This window comes from Tiliqua scincoides, chromosome 12 (assembly GCF_035046505.1).
Source record: "Tiliqua scincoides isolate rTilSci1 chromosome 12, rTilSci1.hap2, whole genome shotgun sequence".
NCBI lineage: Eukaryota > Metazoa > Chordata > Lepidosauria > Squamata > Scincidae > Tiliqua > Tiliqua scincoides.
The window spans coordinates 18846855-18864010 of NC_089832.1; the positions used below are offsets into that span (position 1 = coordinate 18846855).

The 17156-nt window shown below is 49.0% G+C and overlaps 1 pseudogene; it reads left to right on the forward strand.

Moving 5' to 3' along the window:
* Positions 1 to 1652: 1652 nt before the first annotated feature.
* On the forward strand, positions 1653 to 1766 carry LOC136663539 (5S ribosomal RNA; annotated as a pseudogene).
* The last annotated feature ends 15390 nt before the right edge of the window (positions 1767 to 17156 follow it).

A 17156-nucleotide genomic window follows, 5' to 3' on the forward strand; every position in this document is an offset into this window, starting at 1 on the left:
AGATATAGTATAGCCTCATTAGTGAATGTTTCTTCCTCATGAGGGTGCCATGGTATAGGCTTCCTCGTGAGGAAGCTGAGCCGTTCACTAAAGAGGCTATACTATCTCCAAAACTAGACGTGATAGGGCAAAATGGGTGCCATTTTTGGGATCGGCACCCCAGATATACCCAGGAGTTGACGTAACGTGTAAGGAAGCGAAACGTGTGTTGGCCTGTGTTATTTGGCCATATTTTGTTCTACTTTGCTCTATGCAAGCATTTCTGGTGAAGCCAGCACAACATCTGCAGGGCTCAGAACCCTACAATACCCTGAAATAATATCTCAAGAACCTAAAGCTGCCATCCCATATACTTAAGCGGGAGTACACCCCATTGAACATAGTGGGGCTTATTTCTGAGCTGTGGCATAGCTGCTGCATTTGACACCTGAGGTGGGTGTCACCCCCTTCCTCTATATGACATTTTTGCAACATCCCCTTCTCTATACAACACCTTCTCTCAAGATGTGGGAGGCAGGATCAGGCTGATATTGTATTTCTATACTGCGAAAGGGGCTGCCCACATCATTTGCCTGTTGGTGCTTTCTTCTGTGAAGTCCTTCAAAAAATTCCTACCAGCAGAAGCAATATAAATTTTTTAACAAAAGAATTCCCAGACATAGGACCAAATTTCAGCGCCACCTCATCCCAGACCTCCACCCCATGTCCACAGAGTCCAGGCATTGTTCTTGGAGGCTAAACTGTTCCCAGCCACTCACCGCAGTCAAGGGACCTTCCCTGGACCCACCCAGGGGCTAGTTCTGATGTGGGCGAACTCAGCCAAGAAGGTGACTCTCCCACTCGCCCTTCCCTGCTTCCCACTTCTGCTCTCCTCATCAGCAGCAACCCCCTGTGCTGGAAACAGTGAAATCTATATTTACACTAATCATAATTATTATTCTTTCACCAATGTTTTCGTCAACGGACAAAGCCTTCTGGAGACCACAGGACAGGGGGAAAAACAGCTACGGCAGAAAGTAATGGTGCCCCCAGGACAAATAAAAGCCAACTTCAAACCAGCAGATGCTGCTGAAAGCCCCAGTGCAGGAAATATCTGCAGAATGAATTGGGAATTTATGAAGCTTGGTTTTTTGCGGGTTTTACAAGAACGTTCCACAAGAAGCAAGAGGGCTCGAGGTGCGTGACGGATCCGAATCTCAATACAGATTTGGAGGGGGAGTTACAGCAGTGGGGGAGATGAGGTGTCCCTTGTGCTGCAGCGCAGTGGTTCTCTTGGGCAGGGACGTCAAACTTGTTTCATACAGAGGGCCCAAGTCAGCATTCATGGTGCCTGCGGAGGGCTGGAAGTGACATCATTAAGCAAAAAGTGACATCATTAAGCAGATGATGGCCAGAAATAAGCACTTGGTTCTCACCTAGGAACTCAGCTGATGACAGAAGTGAAAATGTGCAAATTTAGTTCAGTGAGAGAGAGAGAGAGAGAGAGAGAGAGAGAGAGAGAGAGAGAGAGAGAGCCCTATTATCATGCTGTGAGAGTCCAATTATAAAAGGGGGTGGGTAAATTGCTTCTTCGGGTAGCATTCGGCCCATGGGCCTTATGTTTGATACCCCTTCTCTAGAGGCTGCTGCATGATTTATAAATGCCAAGGGGGGGCAACTGTTACCCTGCACATGCTCGATCTCATCTGAACTCGGAAGCTAAGCAGGGTCAGGCCTGGTTAGTACTTGGATGGGAGACCGCCTGGGAATACCGGGTGCTGTAGGCTTATACCATGATCTCGGAAGCTAAGCAGGGTCAGGCCTGGTTAGTACTTGGATGGGAGACCGCCGGGGAATACCGGGTGCTGTAGGCTTATACCATCGTCTTTCAAGACTGAAGGTTGCCAACCATCGGGCTTACAATGGTGACTGGGCAGCAGTGCTCCCCCACAAGCAGTAGCTTGCTTAACCCTTAATGCACATAGCCTAATCTGCCTTGTCAGTTCTACAACCCAACAAAAAATGGGTCACAACCATTGGTGGGTCCCAGATCCACAGTTTGAGAACCACGGCTCTAGTGCTTTATCTTTTGAGATTCTGCATGGAAAGCTGCTGGAAAGTCTTTTATCCTAGCTGTATAACTGCTCTTGGCAGTATTATCCATGTCCTAGCTATATAATCCAGGGCAAATAGCAGCCATTGCAGGGGGGGGGGGCAGATTGGGACTGAAGCAATTGTTCACTTATAGTAAAGTCAAGCATGACCTTTTGTATTGATGTTAGGCTGCAATCCCATTCACACTGAACTTGGGGCAAGCCCATGTGAATGTAATTGGGACTTACTTCTGAGCGGACATGCATAGAATTGGGCTCTTAGACGTAGACACCTGTGTGCAGAGGGGAACGTCCGGAAAGCTGGAATCTCAAACTTTTCCAAAATCTGAAACTTGTCCTGAGTATTATATACATTCAGCAGAATCATGGGAGAAAAATGGGAGGTACACACTTGTCTGGAACTCACTTGTCAATGGAAGAAAGTCCACTGAATAGAGTTTGACTTACTTAGGATTGTTGCACATTCTATACCATTGTTTTGATACTGTTACTGTTTTTATATTTTATCTGCGTTGTTAACTCTGTATTTTTTTAAAACACTGCTTTTAATGTTTCTTATTCATGCTTTCATTCAGAGGATTTTATTGTTGCATTTTTGTTTTATAGCTATACACTGCCTTGACTGCTCCTGCAGGGTTTTGGCTTCATCCTGCATCAAGTTTCACCTGAAAAGAGCTCTGCTCTTGGGCACAGTAAGATTGGGTTGGACTAAGGACAGGTCATTTGCCTCTCCCAGAGGCCGATCAGATGCTTCTGGGAATCATGAAGGTATTAGCCCTCCCTATCCTGTTCCTTGTCCCCAGCGTCTGGAATTCTGAGGTATACAGCTTCTGGACAAAGCAGCTCCATTCAGCTGTCTGGCTGACAACCACACTGGGCCTACATTTCATAAGTCAGTCCAGTCCCTAGACGGCTTTCGGCACAAGCCTATTCATGTCTAGTCAGACGTAAGTCCTTTGTGTTTAATGAGACTTACTCCCAGGAAAGTGTTATAGGATTGCAGACTTTGGATGCAATCCTACCCAACTTTCCAGTGCCAGCATAAGGGCAATGCAACTCTGAAGTAAGTGAACAAACATTCCCTGGCCTTGAGGAGGCCTCTGTGACTGCCCCCATTTGCAGGATGCAGTACGTGCCCCATTGGCACAGCTATGTCAGAGCTGGAATGTTGGTTAAGATTTGGGCCTAAGTGTCACATGGGTGGTCATTCTCAGGCATTTGTTTTTAAAGGTGTATACCTCTCTCTACAGTTGACTGTGTGTCTGTGGGCATTGTGCAGGCAAACCATGAATAGACACATGTTTGTAGTGAAAGCTAAGTAGGATATTAGTGGAATGAGCCTTGTGTTTATGAGCAGGTTGTTTGATGCTGTTGATACTCAGATATGCAAAGCCCTCACATCTATTATCTTGATGTAACCCTTGCAGCAGCCACAGCCCTATAAAATGTGTCGGTGATATTATCCGCATGTTGTAGCCGAAGAGTTGAGCCCAAGGGGGGGGGCTTGTCTAAGGGGGTGGGGGAGACCAGAATTAACCTGGAGGAGCCCCAATTCGCAACTCCAGCTCTGAACCAACGGTACCTGTTGGGATCTTTTTTCTGTCACACAGACCCCTTGTCTTTCTGGGAGGTAGAGATGATCCATATCAGGCCCCACAGCCTGGTCTGGGGCAGGGCCTCCATTGTGTGCATGGAGTGCCATCACCTTCAGTCACTTCTGCGTGCATTTCAGTGGCTCTCAACATTTTGCAGCCTGAATGGAAAAATCTACGTTCTGCTGCAGAACTGAAAAATCCCCACGGTTGGTTTCTGGACTCAGCTTGCAGGGCCGGGGCAAGGAACCCCAGCTTTCCACGTGCCCTCCTGGTACTGAGATCCACGTTTCGCAGAATTCTGAGACTTTTTGGAACTGGAGTCCATTGACTTTCAGTGTGGTGGGTCTGTGGAATTTGAACACAAGCCCAGATGGCATTGCGGGAATAAGACAACAGACCTTGCCAGGAGGTTTGTGGGAAGCCGGGTTTGTCCAAACAGTGAGACTGCAACACTGACTGGGCCACGTTCTCTGGATTATTTATAGTCTGGCATCTGCTCTGATAAGAAACGCAGGCCGCTCCACCAATGCCAGGTCACTCCAGAGGGCCTGAGCGATGCTGCAGTGTCAGTGAAACCCTAGAAAGGACCGAGGGATTCGCTGGGCTGGACCAGCGCCCGGCTGCAAAGAGGAAGGAGTTCAGAGCTGGATGCGGTTTCTGGCTCTGAAGGCTTCGCATGCAGTGGGGCAGAGGTGGATGATAGTGGAAAGCAGGGAAGGTTCGCCAGCCATGACCATTGGGGGCAGAGACGGATGCTGGAGGAGCTCATTGGTGCAAACCCTTTCATCCCTGTCTGGGCCTCTTTATGCAGGGCCTGCTTCTTCGATGGCCTCTCCAGAGGCTTCTTTGACTCTCTGTGTCCCCTTCTTGGACCTCAGCTCCGGCAGCCTCCATTCTTGCCCTGCTCTCCAGACCTTGCCCTTGTCTGACTATCTTTTGGGTACCAGGGTGCTGGCACCAGCCTGCTGGAAGCTCCAGGATAAAGCCCTGCACTATGCCCCCTCCCCCCGCTTTCCAGTAGCGGGGGGCAGTTTCTGCTCCCTGCTGGCCCATAGGAGCATCTCTCAGCGGCTCCATAATCACGTGGGGGGCTCTTCCATTTGTAGCCAGAGTGTACAAGCCCTTCAGTCGAGGTTGTCACTGCTGTCACCAGTGCTGTTGGTTCAGGGGGCTCTCTGATGGGTACATGCACTTAGCCAGTGCTGGACCTGGCTGAGCCCTGACTCCAGTCCTCCTGTGGGATCTGAGCCCGGCCTGCCTGGCTAAAGAATGGCTTTGCCTTGTCACTGAGTGTGACGCCTTGGCTCAGTCCTACAGGAAACACCAGCTGCGGACCTCACTTGCGTGTGATACTTTCCTGGTGGATCTGGCCCTGAGTGTCAGCCCCTCGTCCTCACATGCTGTCCTTTATCAGTGACATTTTCCTGGTATTTCAGTGGGTGAGAAAACCTTTTCTTTTTGTGAATGGCATTTCACACAATCTGATACTTTCACCATGCCGGGTGTACAGTGTGCTGAAAAGTCACAGCAAATCAAGCAGGCCCCCTCCCCAAACGTACAGACAGCAGAGGCATTCCAACATGCGGCGTGGAGGTTTGGCCTGTGTCTTCGGAGTTCTCTTGGAGCTTTTTTCCAACAGAATGTTATAAAATAATGTTCTATATTTTTACGGGAGGCAAGAGAGCCGTGGAAGGAGGGTAGAATGAAATCGGCGGGACGAGGGGAGGGGAATCCTCGAGCCACTTCAAGGAAGGGAAGGCCTGATGCAATCCAGCCTTTCTAGAGAGGCAGCGTGTAGGCTGCGAACAGGCTTGCACTGAGATCTCCTGCTCGAGAAGCTCTGACTCTGGAGAAGGAAAGGCGGGAGGGTGAAGAGTGCAAGAACATCAGCAGGAGCCGTCAGAGGTGCACCAAGGAGCCCCAAACATTTCAAGTTGCTGCTTTTTTCCTCAGGGCAAGACATTTGCACTCTTAAAAAAACAACACTTGAGATTGCGTGGGTGAGACTTTTTCGAAAGCTCAACTCTCTTAGCCCAAGGAAGACCCAGGATATTCTGGACCAGTCCGGCAGGAGCTCCTCCATGCACCTGGGAAGCTGCCAGTCAGTGTCTACATCCCCACAAGCACCTTTGTCAAGCAACTGGCAGAAGGATGGAGACTGTTGCAGAAAAGCAACTAGGTATACTCTGAAGACTCGTTTCAAGGTTTCAGGCAGGACCTGGAGACCAGGGCCAAGATTATCCTCAAAGCATTTGGCTTTGGTGGGCCTCACAAGCTCTGTGCAATTGCCAGTCAACGAAGGTGGAGACAAGAGCTGGTTTCAATGCTCTGCTGCCTCGATGCTTCAAGTGTCTCTGGAGGAAGTGACAAACCCTGACTTTCCAGCTTCAGGGCAATGGACATAGCCAGGGATTTGGGGAGCTCCTCCTCTGTGAGTTTTGGGATTCTAGTTTGGGCTGATTCAAACGCAGACATTTGAGAAAGCCCTCTGTGTATTTTGAGTGTTCAGTTAGAACACTTGCAGCGGTTTGGGTTATTTGGTGGACGTGCGGCAGGGGCAACGGACATGATTTGCCCCACTTTCCTTTGATCCTCTAATTACTGGCTCAAGCGTTTGCGGCTACATGGGGAGGAGTCCAAAGGGGCTGATCAGCTGTGACAGCCCTGCATTCTTCTGATGCACCCTGAATTGCTCTGGGCTCGAGCCAGGCACTGAGGTGACCCTCCCTTTGAGGAGCAGAACACCTCAAGAGGTGTATTAGAGCCACGGAGGGTCAGAGAGGTCTGACACACGGCAGCCGACTGGGAGCTCAAGCCTATGCCTATCTACTCAGAAGTAAGTCCCATTATAGTCAATGGAGCTTACTCCCAGGAAAGCATGGATAGGATTGCAGCCTGGGGCACTTGGGGTGCAGTATGCCTTCTTGGATCCAGAGGGCCCCAGGATCCCTGTGGGGAGGAATAGTTTGTTTGGGATTAGGAGGAGGGGATTCTGAGCCAACAGGCAGTAACGGGCCTTTTTGGAATTCCCAAAATGTGCGCAGAAGCGAGCACAAGTGAGCATAAGGTGCCAGGTAAGGGGGGGTAGGGTCCAGGGAGCAAGTCCAGGCGAGGCCGGGCGTGGCCAGGCAAGGTGGGAGCGAAGCAGAGCGAAAGGTGTGCCCTGACAAGAAGCCAAAAGCTTCCCACACCTTTTGGATAGGCAGCTTTGCCATCCTCTGCTAGAGGTCTGAATGTGCACCCCCTTCAGCCATCCCTCACGCTGAGCATTCCCCCATTTCCTTCAGATCGCTTCTCCAGACACACCTTTGCTCAGAGCCATTGGCCTGACTCCTTGGATCCTGACCCCTGACTGCCACCAGGCCCAGGTGCATACAAATAGTCCCTAAATCTGTCCAATCCCCTTTTACAGACATCTCGGTCAGACACCATCACCACATCCCTTGGCAAAGAGTTCCACAGACTAACTGCATGCTGGCTGTGTCCATTTGCCACTCATTCCCCTTTCTCTTCCCTCCGATGTCTCCCATGCTGCCCGCTATCAGCTGTCGGGACAGGACTGGTCTTTTTGACTTCTGACATTCTCGAAAGTGACATTACTGATGGGGCTGTGTAGCCAGGTGATGAACAGCTACAGCCCAGTCCTGGGAATGCAAGGAGAGGAGACAGCCAATGTCTTAAAGAGTTGTCCTCGTGAGGCAGGAGGCACCTGCAGGATCAGGACAAAAATCCATCTAGCCAAGTGCCTCTTTCATATGGTGGCCAACCGGCTACTTCTAGGAGGCCCTCTAGCAGAACGCAAAGCAATCTCCCCCCTCCAGCCATAGCTCTCCCCTTCCCAAACTGGTGGTTCAGCAGCACACTATTTCTGAAACTGGAGGTTCCGCATCCACTGATGGACGCTTCTTCTTCCATGAGTCTGGCTAATTCCTTTTCTCCAACCTTTATGCCAGTGGTCCTGCCCCAGATGTTGGGACAGCAGATTCCATAAACAATCCATTCTGTGAAGAAGGACTTCCAATCCGTTGTGTGGTTTGCTGCTCATGTTCCACCAGCCCCTTATGCTGGCACTTCTGGACACCGAGGTGAGATCAGCCACAGGCTTGGATCAAAGGAAACTCCAGGGCTGCCTTCTGCTGAGTCAGACCCTCACCTGATCTGTCAGTGGCTCTCCAGGGTTTTCAAGCAGAAAAAGGGCTTTCCCCAGATGGTGATGTTGCCAGGGATTGAACCTGGGACCTTCTGCAGGCAGATTTGACTCTTCATGGATGGATTAAGGATGTGGCGCTGCGTGTTGGAGCCTGCAGTTTTTGGGGGATGTAATTAAAGAGGAGGGAGGCTGAGGAGCAGCGCAGGCTCCACACTCGCTGTCCCAGGCGTGTTCCTGCAAACACTTTTGCTTCTGCAGTGATCTCTTCTTATTTGTCTTTGTCCCCCGGAGCATCTCGGAGTCTTCAATTTCAGAGACCTGTTGAGACACTTCAGCAGCTTCCCATAAGGTGGATGTATGTAAACACACGGATCAAAAGGTTGCTATAACCTGGAGGATTTAAGAGGTTCCCGGGCTAGGGTGGTGTGAAGAAGCATGACACAGAGATGCCCTTCAAGCGTGATGAAGCCTCATTTCCTACATATTTGGTCTTGTGCGCAGAAGGGCTGGTGTCCCGATTGGAACAGTGGAAGAATGCAGTGAGCAAAATATGGGGCAGGAATTTGCCCCCAGAGGACCATCACTCTGGAGGAATTCTCAGAACAGAAACACATCACACAGATGAGAGGCAATTCCTAATAAAGGTGCAGCTCCCTTGTTTCAGACTGGGTGGCCTTTAAGAACCCTTGAGTATAAACATTTTAAATCTAGATGTAGTAACTTCTGAATTGGGTCTCCTCTAACGCAGGAAGCAGATATGATCCAAAGTAGACACATATTCTCCACCCATATTTTTTTTTCAGTGAACCAGTATTCGGGTTCAGCTCTGCTTTGTGCTTTGAAATTCCTGAGGAAAATTGTGCCCTCCTTGATCAGAAACAACTGAGGCTGTTTTGTAGGCCCACTTCTGAAATTTGAAAGTGAACTAGGAACTAGTACCCAGTTACAGGAGTGGTGGGGTTCCTACTTTCCTATAGCTCTTTCCAGGGCCAGACCAAGACCTCCTGAGGTGGCCCACCAAATGCCTCAGGGGGCACACGAGATACCAAGACCCCTGCGTCCTGGTGCCACTCCTGTGAATCAGGCATTCAGAGGTAGGCAACTTCTAAAACCAGGAGGTTGCATGTATCCATCATGGCTTGTAATGAGTGATGAACACCCCACCCCCCCATAAATCTGTCCAATTTCCTTTTAAAGGCATCTTCCTTATGAGGAAAGGCTAAGGCGTTTGGGCCTCTTCAGCCTAGAAAAGAGGCGCCTCAGGGGGGACATGATTGAGACGTACAAAATCATGCAGGGGATGGACAGAGTGGATAGGGAGATGCTCTTTACACTCTCACATAACACCAGAACCAGGGGACATCCACTCAAATGGAGTGTTGGGACAGACAAAAGAAAATATTTCTTTACTCAGCTTGTGGTTGGTCTGTGGAACTCCTTGCCACAGGATGTGGTGATGGCGTCTGGCCTGGACACCTTTAAAAGGGGATTGGACAAGTTTCTGGAAGAAAAATCCATTGCGGGTTACAAGCCATGATGTGTATGTGCAACTTCCTGATTTTAGAAATGGGCTATGTCAGAATGCCAGATGCAAGGGAGGGCGCCAGAATGAGGTCTCTTGTTATCTGGTGTGCTCCCTGGGGCATTTGGTGGGCCGTTGTGAGATACAGGAAGCTGGACAAGATGGGCCTATGGCCTGATCCAGTGGGGCTGTTCTTATGTTCTTATCTAGGCCGGATGCCAACACCACATCCTGTGGCAAGGAATTCCACAGACTAATTACACACTGGGAAAAGACATATTTTCTAACTCTCCCGGCACTCAATTTTAGCAGATGCCCCCTGGTTCTGATGTTGTGTGGGACAAAAATAAAAATCCCTCTGTTCATTTCCACGAAGTATGAGACCCCATCTTATAAGCCTTTCTCCTACATGTGTGAAATTTTTATGCAGAACAAAAGACTCTCAGCAGCACAGAGACACAAACAATACTTCCATTTCCTGTACTGAAGAGCACCACGGCGTGGAAGCTTTTCCGAAAGGTGGATATGGAATCTCTCACTGGGTTATTGATGAGCAGAGCACTGAAATTTCCCAGGATACATACGATGACATCCATCCATCCTCTCTGCTGCAAAGCCATTCGTCTCGCAGCCTCCAAGCCTCTAATAGGGCTGTTCTTGCCCCATTCTCAGAGGCAAAGCAGAGCCCCATTCATCACTCTAGATTCTGAATGTCACAGGACAACCAAGGGCTGCAGTCTTCCTCCGTCCCTGTCTGGCACGCTGCTGCTGCCAGGCCAAGGTAATTGAATCAAATTGTCAGCCAGAAGCCGGCTGGTGATGATTCAGCTCCCATCAAAGGCTAGCAAATTATCCAGCAGCTTAATAATGAAAACTGTCATCATTCCTGCAATCAGGAAAGATAAATAAGTTATTAAATGCCAGAATCAGGCGCCCTTCGCGGCTGTGCCAGAGGACTGTTAGTGAAGCCTTATCTATTAGAGGAGGGAGTGAGATATGCAGAATCTTTAAAAAGACATGGGTGCCTCCTGTCTGGTCCTCTCATGCCAATCAAACACCAGCCCAGGAATTTTGACTACTGTTGAAATTCTCTTTCTCCACATTTCTTCCCAGATTGTGGAGTCCTGAACGGGCTATTCACTAAACATCCACTAGAATTGAGTGTTGGGAGTTAGAAGAGACGAAAGGAAATATTTCTTTACCAGGTGAGTAGTTAATCTGTGGAACTCCTTGCCACTGGATGTGGTGATGGCACCTGGAATGCCTAAATGTCTTTTAAAAAAGAGATTGGAAAGATTTCTGGAGGAAACGCCCTTCACAGCTTAAAAGCCGTGATAGGTAAGTGCAACCACCTAGTTCTAGAAATAGGCTACCTCAGAATGGCAGATGCAAGGGAGGGCACCAGGATGCAGGCTGCTTGTCTTGCGTGCTCCCTGAGGCATCTCGAGAGCTACTGTGAGTTACAAGAAGCTAGACTAGGTGGGTCTCTGGCCTGGTTCTGCAAGGCTCTTCCGACGTTCTTATGTTCTTATTGATGTTGATGTTGGCAACCTTCAGTCTCGAAAGACTATGGTATCGTGCTCTGAGAGGTGCAGGTCTGTCTCCCTGGCTATGGGCCTTCCTTCTTTGCCGCTTTGCCTCAGACTGTTGGCCAAGTGTCTCTTCAAACTGGGAAAGGCCATGCTGCACAGCCTGCCTCCAAGCGGGCCGCTCAGAGGCCAGGGTTTCCCACCTGTTGAGGTCCACTCCTAAGGCCTTCAGATCCCTCTTGCAGATGTCCTTGTATCGCAGCTGTGGTCTACGTGTAGGGTGCTTTCCTTGCACGAGTTCTCCATAGAGGAGATCCTTTGGGATCCGGCCTTCATCCATTCTCACAACATGACCGAGCCAACGCACCAAATGAAATTGACGCATTAGTAATTCTACATGATCCATTTTTTTTTTTTTAAAGAAATGTCCTGACTGCACCCTGCTTGCACAGTTTGGAAGGTTCTCTGAAATGATGGAATGGCCCTGTTCAGCTTAGCCCTCAGCCTCACGGAAGCATGCAAGCCCCCCCACCACTGCAAGGTAATGCAACTTGGAGGGGGGTATTCTTTTGCACAAGTGTTTTGGGATCTTAGTAACACTGAAAACCAGGATAGTGCAGTGGTTTGGTGCTGGACTTAGACCTGGAAGATCCAGGTTCAAATCCCCACTCTGCTGCAAAGCTTCCTGGGTGACCTCGGTCAGTCACCCTCTCTCTCTTAGCTTCAACTACCTTGCAGAGTTGCTGTGAGGACACAAGGAGGGAAGGAACTATCTGCACTGTCTGAACTCCTTAAAGGAGATGCGGTATATAAACGTGGAAAATAAATACATAAATAACAGCACTAAATAAATTCAGCACCAATGATGATAAAAGCGCATTTGGATGGGATGACATGAAATCGGGGCCCTTCCTCAGGTGGTAGAAATGTCTGGTTATGGCACCCCCCCCCCCAAAAAAAAAGTCTTAATTCATCCCCACCCACTTGGCACACCACCTCGCCTGCTTTCCTGAGCCTGCTCCTTCCCCAATCAACCCACTTCCCATTCTTGGGTGGTACCTTGGCTGCTGCACGTCCACCTTATTAGAACAGCACTACTTAAAAAAGGAAAGGAGAGGAGGGGGTGGGAGATGAAAAGAAAAATCAGTTTCTAATTATGATTTGTTTGCTTTTATTTTGAGCAAATTTAGGCCATTCTAAAATTATTCTCCAGATTTAAAAAAAAAGGATGCATGACTTCATTAAAATTATTTAAAAAGGGGAGAAAACGAGAAGCGTCTATTTCCACCTTTCCCCATCTGATTAAAAACCATCTGCATTTCAAACAAACGATCATTAATTTGGACCAAATGTTGCCTGGGCACTTCGTTCGAGGCAGGCTAATTGAGCATGTGTCTGAGCAGGAGAGCAGCTCCTTGTTCTTTGCTGGGAGGCCAGATTAGACTCTTCCCTTGGGTTGAGGTGTTGACTCAAAGGGGAGCCAGAGCCCAGCATTCACTGCATTTCATGACACACACGCACAAGTGCACATGCACCTCTTGGGGCTTCGACATGTGCAGCCCGGACCAGGCCAAGGATGGGCAGCCGCTGCACTTTCCGTGAGCTGCCGCAAAAATCAGCTTCCATTGCTAATCAGACTTTCCTAGGAGGGTGCCCACCTTTCCAAAGAACATTTTCTTCCCTTCCAGGTACTCTTAGAAGAAAAAATGTAATGGATGCAGCAACTGCTACTCGGGGTCAGAGAAGATTTTGTAGCCCCCCATGACGAAATCAAAATTAATTAATTAAATGCCGAACAAGCAGGCAGCATTTTTTATTTTTTTATTTTTTAAAGCAAGGTATTATTATTATTATTATTATTATTAAAAGTATTTATATACTGCTTTTCAACTACTCTGTCTCCAGCTGGGCTGACAATGGAGCTGTATTAATAGAATACAGATATTTCAACACGGTTTTTCATTGCATTCCACATTAAATATTTGCAATGATATATAACATGATAGTATTATTCGTATTTACCAAGGTTTTCACAACTTTGGCCACTAAGCACCTGCTTGTTGCTCCCCAAAGCCTGGTGCCTGGGGCAATTGACCTCTCCCAGTCCCCCTGGGTATACCACTAGGTGCAGACTTGAGTGGGAGTCTGGCAGGAAGAGTTGGGTTGAAAATACTGAAAAATGCAATCGTACTGCAGTGTAGATCAAGGGTAACCAAACAGTGGCCAAGTGGTTCAACCAGCCCCCCCCCCCCCAGCAATTCTACCTAACCCCTTCAGAAGCTTTATCAAATGTCAATCCAAGATACAGCTTTAAAGTCTGTTTATTCCCTTTATCACAGATCCTGCTTACCTCTTGCTGTCCTTGGTCAACACAGTTATCTTTTCACTGTTTCATTCGTGATCAGGGCATGCCTGCATGCAACCCACTGCTGGCAGACATCCTCCCCCCCCCCGTGGCAGAAGTAAATCTGCACATGCCTCCCCAGGCCTTTGAGAGATGGGCAACCCGTGGAATGGGCATCCTCTGAATGGAGGATTTCCTTGCACCACTTGGAGGTCCCTCTTGCCAGTCGGACCTACTCAGGCCCTCTCGCTCCTGCCATCTAAAGTCCAGCTCATCCCCTTCACTGGAAAGGCGAATGACAACACTATGGGGTGCTTGATGTCTAGGAAGCCAGTCATCTTCTCCAGAGGGCCTTTGCCCCTTCCGGCCCATGGGAGCTCTGCCATTTTCCTTGGGAGCAGCGCTTTCCGTAGGGTGGAGGCAAATGCCTCCTACTCTCAACTTTTTTCATTTTAGCAGACTCCTTGTGGGGCTCTTTCCTGCTTTCCCTGCTCCAGCTGCTGTCTGGAATGAGCCCCCTGGTGCCAATCAAGAGCTTCTTTGCTCAGACACCCGGGACATGACTTGTAGAGCATGTAACAGTTTGGAACTGGAGCATGGAAAAAAAGCAGGCAATTAATTAACAGCAAGCGTACAGCGAGTGGCCCTCCCCCTCCTTTCTCTATTCTAAACAATTCATCAAAATTATTCTGCAGAAATTTAGCTGATGGGGGTACTAATTGCAGATGGTCCATCCTGCTCTCATTTTCTTTTTCCTTTCCCACACAGAACCAAAAGCTGATTTTTTAGTCTTGATATTTTGGGGTTAGTGGAACGGTTTGAGAACAGAGATGAGGGTGGGCTTGGGGGGAAAGCACACAAGTCTCTCTCCGCTCCCCCCACTTTGAAAATAGGACATTCAAGGACTAAAGGTTGCTGCCTGGCTAGTTAAAAACTGGATCAAAGTCTATTTAAAAATCAGCACATTTTTGGTTGGTTTCAATGCCAGGCTGGAGGACGAAACATTATGCTAATTCCTTGACTTTGAGTATAGATGCCCAGCAGGAAGCCAGCCTTCAGCCCAGATGCCAAGAGGCTGTGAATGTTGCAGAGAAATGGGGAGATGGAAGCAACGTCTTTTTGCTTCATTACCCCACACTTCCAGTCGTCTGCAAGGGGAGCCACACATTTGACTCAATATGAAGATTTTGTGCAGATCTTTTCTCTGTCCCCAAATGAGAGCCTGGCAGGATGGCGCAGGAAGTGCTACTCATTCACATTTCTCCGGGAAATGCATTGTGCCTTTTGGAGTATGTGAAGATGCCTTCTGTGGATTCCACTCCTTGCTCTGCCAAGCTCTCTATCATCTACACCAGGGGTGCCCAAACCCTGGCCCTGGGGCCACTTGTGGCCCTCGAGGACTCCTGATCCGGCCCTCAGGGAGCGCCCAGTCTCCAATGAGCCTCTGGCTCTCCAGAGACTTGCTAGAGCCCGCGCTGGCCTGATGCAGCTGCTCTCAGTGTGACAGCCAACGTTTGTCCTCTTGCATGAGCTGTGGGACGAGAGCACCCTCCACTGCTTGCTGTGATGCGGCAGCAAAGGAAAGACTGGTCTTGCTTTGTGCAATGCCTTTTATAGGCCCTGAGCTACTACAAGACCTTCATTCATTCATATAAGTTCCATCTCTAATATATTCATTTATGTAAATTTATTCAAATTTGAAATGTAAATTAATTCTTTTTTCCCCCCCCAGCCCCCTGCACGGTGTCAGAGAGATGATGTGGCCCTCCTGCCAAAAAGTTTGGACACCCCTGATCTACACTACAGCATCAATTTTCAATCTTTGTTTTTTTCTCACATAGACCTCTATAGCCTTCTCTATGGTCTTTGCCTCTTGTAATGTCACTTCTGGCTTCCAGGAGTCTCTGCTGGATCTACGGCTCTGTTTCTAGGGCAACTTTCTGTAACAACAAATTGTAGTAATGAGAGAGGGGCAGACAATTTATTACTACAGACGATTGCCCTAGAAACAGAGCCGCAGAACCCAGAAGAGATTTTCAGCTGCTATGCGCCAAACTTCCCCAGCATGGCTCGGCATCACCTGGCAGGACAAAGTTCCAAACAACACAGTCCTGGAATGTGCTGGAATCCCTAGCATGTATGCACTACTGAAACAGAGACGCCTGCATTGGCTCGGTCATGTCGTGAGAATGGATGATGGCCGGATCCCAAAGGATCTCCTCTATGGAGAACTCGTGCAAGGAAAGCGCCCTACAGGTAGACCACAGCTGCGATACAAGGACATCTGCAAGAGGGACCTGAAGGCCTTAGGAATGGACCTCAACAGGTGGGAAACCCTGGCCTCTGAGCGGCCCGCTTGGAGGCAGGCTGTGCAGCATGGCCTTTCCCAGTTTGAAGAGACACTTGGCCAACAGTCTGAGGTTAAGAGGCAAAGAAGGAAGGCCCATAGCCAGGGAGACAGGCCAGGGACAGACTGCACTTGCTCCCAGTGTGGAAGGGATTGTCACTCCCGAATCGGCCTTTTCAGCCACGCTAGACGCTGTTCCAGAACCACCTTTCAGAGCGCAATACCATAGTCTTTCGAGACTGAAGTTTGCCAACTAAAAAAAAACTAGACCTTACATGGCACACCAATGTACTACAGCACTCAGGTTGAAAGTCCCAAGTTCCAGGCAAGGTTAGAAAGCTCTGGGAGAGAGTGGCAGGTCCCAGACTTGGCCTTCTGTATGCAAGGCAGTTGCCTGGCTCCAGCTCTATCCCTAACCAGAGCTTCTGTTGCTTCTGAAGCGTCATTCTGGAGAGCGTTGCACAGAAGCCCACTCAAACACCATCTGAAAACGGGAGACTTTTCTGGAGCCTGGCACACTTGGAAGGAAAATAAACTGCACTGATTAGAACAGTCATTACCACCTTCTTCTTCATAAATAGCCATTTAAGTCTGTTAATCCCCATTTTAATATACCACGAAAGGGCCCTGCAGCTACTTCAGGGTGTGTTTCAGAAGCCGAGCAAGTCTGCGTGGGAGGAGGGCCAAGGCGATTATGGCTGACGAACCTCCAGTCTTCAGTCAGCCTGACAAAATCCTCAGATGACTCCATGGAAGAAACATTCGACTTTTTAAAAAAGCTGCTAATGCTTAAAAAAGAGAAAAGAATAGAAAATGACTGCCGTACTGAAAGGAGGCAACCTTCACAACAACAACCCTGCAAGGAAAGTCAGTCCCATTGTCTTCAGAGGGTCGGGGCTGTGGTGAGAGAGGGCAGCGTCCTTGAGGAAAATGAAAGTTCAACCCGGGGATGTCTTATCTGTAGCTTGCACCACAGTCCTGTGCATGTTTACTTAGAAGCAGTTTCCACTGAATTCTGTGAGGCTTCCTCTCAAGTAACCCATCCTTGCACACCAGACTTCACCACTGCATTGCATCAGCTTCAAACATAACTTGCGTCCTGGCCTGACAAAATGTTTCTCGCCAAAGCCCTGGGAAACTTCCCTCTCCATGGAGAACAAGTGTGAGATAGTGGCCTCTTCTAAATGACTCAGTGGCCTCTTCCGGATGGCTCAGTGGCCAGCCCGGTTGCCTCTCCCCCTTTCTGTGGGTGCTGCTTGCCCAAATGCAGCCACCCCAGGCTTGTTTCAGGGTCTGGGAACATTCAAGGAATCTAGACATGGGGAAATCCTCCCCCTGCCTGGAGTGTTTACCTTTCCAGACAAACACATCGTGAGGGGCCCATCACACACCACCCCCATAGAGAATGTCTGTATAAGGCTAAAGGGGACTCAGCACCAAAGAAATACATTCTAGTGTACCAACTTCATAGATGCCCCAGTTCCCACACTGAACTCTTTTGCAGAACCCAGGCCGGAAGGTGCTTAGGGCACTTCTGGAGCTATTTGTCCATTGCCTGAGCCTGCTGCAAACCCTC